Source organism: Panthera leo, chromosome C2 (genome assembly GCF_018350215.1).
Source record: "Panthera leo isolate Ple1 chromosome C2, P.leo_Ple1_pat1.1, whole genome shotgun sequence".
Classification (NCBI taxonomy): Eukaryota; Metazoa; Chordata; class Mammalia; order Carnivora; family Felidae; genus Panthera; species Panthera leo.
In genome coordinates this window covers 115,825,385-115,829,899 of record NC_056687.1, presented here as the reverse complement: position 1 = coordinate 115,829,899, position 4,515 = coordinate 115,825,385, and positions in this window count along the sequence as shown.

Sequence of the window (4,515 nt, the reverse complement as noted above, 5' to 3'; positions counted from 1 at the left end):
AAATAGCCATCAAAAGAAAAGAGATAAGTATTGGTGAGGATGTGGTGAAAAGAGAGCTCTGTGCACTGTTGATAGAAATGTAAATTGGTGCAGCCACTATGGAAAAAGTATGAAGATTCCTCAAAAAATTACAAATAAAGCTACCATTTGAGCTAGCAATCCCATTTCTGGGTATGTATCCAAAGGAAAGAAAACCAGGATCTCAATGAGATATCTACACCCCCATGTCTTGCAGCAATATTCACAATAGCCAAGATATGGAAACCACCTAAGTGTCTATTTACAGATAAGTGGATAAAGAAGATATGGTATAAATACATACAAAAGAGATTTTTCAGCCTTGAGAAGAAAGAAATCTTGCCATCTGTGACCACATGCGTGAATTTGGGGGGCATTATGCTAAGCGAAATAAGTGAGACAGATAAAGACAAGTACTATATGATTCCACTTATATGTGCAATCTCAAAAAGCCAAACTCGTTAAAACAGAGTAGAATGGTGGTTATCAGGGGTTCGGGTGGGGGAAATGAGATGTTGGTTAAAGGATAATAACTTCTAGTTTTAAGGTGAATACATTCTGGAGATGTAATGTACAGCATGGTGATTGTAGTTAATAATACTATGTTATATACTTTAAAATTTCTTAGAGTGTAGATTTTACATACTCTCATCACAAAAAAAAATAAGTGGTATTTATGTGAGGGGATGGAGGTTGCTGGAAGCTGAGCTATCTCAGCCTGAGTGGCAAGGCCCGGGCTGTGGACGGATTGGTGACTACAAGGTGGCCCACAGACAATGAAGCTTCTTGTCCTCCCGCTTTTAGGTAATTTGGCCTTAATAAAGTACCTGGGGTATTGTCTGTTGGGAATTGCCCTCGACAGGCCCCCCTGGGAAAAGAACCATTAGGGAAGAAAATAAGGTTCTGCAAGAAATTGTGCGGCCTTACATTTAGCCCTTGCTATCCCCTATGAAGACTCCTCTACTTACAGGAAGGATAGCCTCGTACATTTGCCAGCAAAGGAGGCCAACAAAGGATAGACAAGGATTTGAAAGCCCCACTCTGGCAACTAAAGGAGTGTATCTCTGGTCACAGGTGACTTCAACCCCTAGGCCCACCTGGCCCCCAGGAGGCATTCCAGATGATGATGACTGAACCTAGTCCGTTAAGGTACAGAATGGTTCATTAGTTCCTAGGTGCATTGTCTCTCTGAGAATGTGTGAGGCATGGGTTTCTAAGGTCCTTTCGGCCCCTTCCTGGCACCTTGGACTGAGGCAAACACATTGTTCTTCTGGCCTCATGTGTTTAGGAGGTCATCTCCCTATAACTGTTCCACTTTAGGTGTTGAGAAATGGAGGGCCTTTCATGAGAACAGCAAAACAAATGCTTTATAGACTATAGATAATTACAGATAAACACAGATGCATAATGGAATAATGTAAGAACTTAATCAATAATCAAAGGGTATGAGGGAACATTACGAGAAAATCACCATGTTATTTCTTAAAGGTTGATTACACATAAGAACATTTTTAGAATTAGGTAATGTAAGAAAAACATAGATGATGTATGTTACAAGGAAATCACTAGCAAATATAACACCACGTTTGCTACAATGCAGCGGCCAGATCAACGCACTGCTCTTGTCTGTGTCCATCTTTATTTTAGTTTTTTATTTTAGTTTTGTCTTATTTTCACCGATGCCGTCCATCCTTCGGGAACCCCTGGACCTGCTGGAGCTGGTCTCCGGCAGGAGGTGTTAACTAATCATACTCCAGGCACAAGATGTAAGTGTATCAAATCATCATATTGTATACCTTAAACTTATGCAAAGCTACATGCCAAATTAGATCTCAATGAAACTGGTACAAATAAAGACTAATGATCGATAAACAACAGGTGGTATACATATGCAACGGAGTATTTTTCAGCCTTGAAAAGGAAGGAGATTTCTGGCACATGCTCCAACATGGATGAACCTTGAGGACGTACTACTAAAGGAAAGAAGCTCGTCACAAAAGGACAAATACCGTATGATTCCACTTACGTGAAGTACTAGAGGAGTCAAAATCATTAAAACAAAAACTAGAATGGTGGTTGCCAGAGGCTTAGGGATGGGGTCATGGAGAGTTATTCAATGGGCACAGAGTATCGGTTTTGTGAGATGAGAAGAATTATGTGGATGGATGGTGGTGATGATAGTACAGCAATATGAAGGGACTCTGAATTGTACACTTAAAAATCATTAAGATGGTAAAGTTTATATGATGTGTATTTTACCACAGTTTGTAAAATAAAATAGTAAAACAAAAAACCCCAATGATTGTGCAATTATCGTACCAAGTATGAACTGCCTATGTCGATGTGACACTGAAGTGAATTTCTATCATGTTTGATGCACTATTTTTCCCCACATACAGGGTCACTATACTTCTTTAGCTTTCCCAGCTGATTTAGAGATTCTGGCTATCCATCTTCCTGCTCAAGTAACCATTAACTCCAGCACATTTCTAAGGGTTTGCAACAAGGCTAAAGGACTGTAAGTTCGATTTCTCGGGAGTAGCTTCTCACTAGAATGATCTAGAAATGAGAATGCATAATATTAGAAAAATTTAATTAGGAAGTAAAATTAGAATTATGACTTTGTAGATCCCAGTTTTACTTTCAATATGAGGGTTATGGAGGATTTGAGAGAAACCTCCACTTACCAGAAATTTCACTTTTTAGTACCCACAGCCCATCAAAATGAACTCCAATTTTGCTTCAAGAATACTATGGAAATACCACTTATAACTACAAACTTGTTTTTCAGACCATAAAGTTGGAAGTTACCTACATAAAATATACATTCACATGCTTTCTATGTTCTTTTCTGTAGACCATCCAAGATGTGGGAACGAATATACTAGAAAAAAGTTTAAAGATGAATTTGAGGGGTTGGGAGCATATTTTTCAAATTCATTTTCCACAGTAGTGACAAAAGATCTTTCAGGTTGGGGGCTAGGATGGGTGGAGTCCTGTTCACAGAGAAGATCCCTCTCTGGTAGAAGTCTAAGAGCTGTGACTTCTCATGTCACATGGAGGCATCCCAAAACAGACAGCTTTTACTTTCTAGTTCTGTGAGAAGTGACATTTTTATTCCTAGCTGATATGCCCAACGTTTCAGAACATCCTGCACCCGCATCTTACATACACTTTCCTCCACAAAAACTTGGAACATAGGGGGACAGAATGATGCAGCCAGCTACATCCCCTTCTTTTTTCTGCTTCCTGTCTCCCATTTGCTTTCCAAGTGGAAAAGGACAAGAAGAAATAGCTACAAAAAGATGGCTTAGAGATGCCTTGAATTTTCCTAACTGCTCTTGGTTAGAGCATTTCACTGAGAATCAAAACTAAGGAACCTTGATTATGGCTTTGAAACTCACACTGCATGCATACATGTATAAAACAGGTACATTTTTACTGAGATGTGTGATGTCAGGATCTGACTATTGCTCAAGAATAACCAAGTCCGTGTGAATCAAACTAAGACCAAATGAAAAATTTTATTAATACTCTGGGTTAAAATGTTAAAATACTCATATAAAAGTTTCACAAAGAACAAGACAATTGAAGTAGGACACATATCCCCATGAGTTTTATAAAGGATATTCAATGTCTTCTAATAGCTTGAAACATTGTGCCAGTTCACAAAACTCTTAAAAGCCAGAGAAATAATATTTTCTTCTGTAGATCCCACAACAGGGGCTTTACTAATTCTGTCTGTAGTAATCAGAGAAATTTTCATGATTGAAATAACAAATGTGCTGGGCCTAAATAGATGACTTTTTAGGTAAAGTGATAAAGATATGATAGTTTAGAATGAGGGTATTCATTTCATAAAATCACAGAGATGTGAATTTGGATGCGGTGAATAGTGAGATAGTATTTCTTATAATTTCCAACCTTTCCCCAGATTAACTTCTTTCCTATACACATATAAATTAAAAATGGATTTGGCTATAAATACGACAACCATCACATTACTTAGAGTGACTTAACAAATACAGATATCTTTTATAGAAAAATATCTAGAGATAGGTTGTTTTTAGATTCTTTTTCTGTCCTACTTTACCATTTTTTAATATGCTGATTTTCTTTTGAAAATCTGTTGTCCCTTGGTTGAAGGTGACTGCTATCTCTTCAGACACTGTCTATATTCAAGTCAGAAAGGAGTCAGATAAAACTTTGCCAGTCAATGTAGGGGGAAGAAGAAGTTTTCCTCAGCCGTATTAGATTCCCTGGCTGGGTCTGAAAATTAAACCGACAAAGACAGAGTAATGTAATGAAAGCATACTAATTTATTTATATGAGTTTTATGTGACACAGGAACCTTCATAAGGAAGCAAAGACCTGAAGACACAACGGAAGGTCGGTGTTTCTATGCTAACTTTGACAGAGTGTGGACTGTCACATATAAATATGATAGGTCAAAGAGTTTGCATTAAGTGTAGTAAATTGGGAAAAACTTAGTAGGAC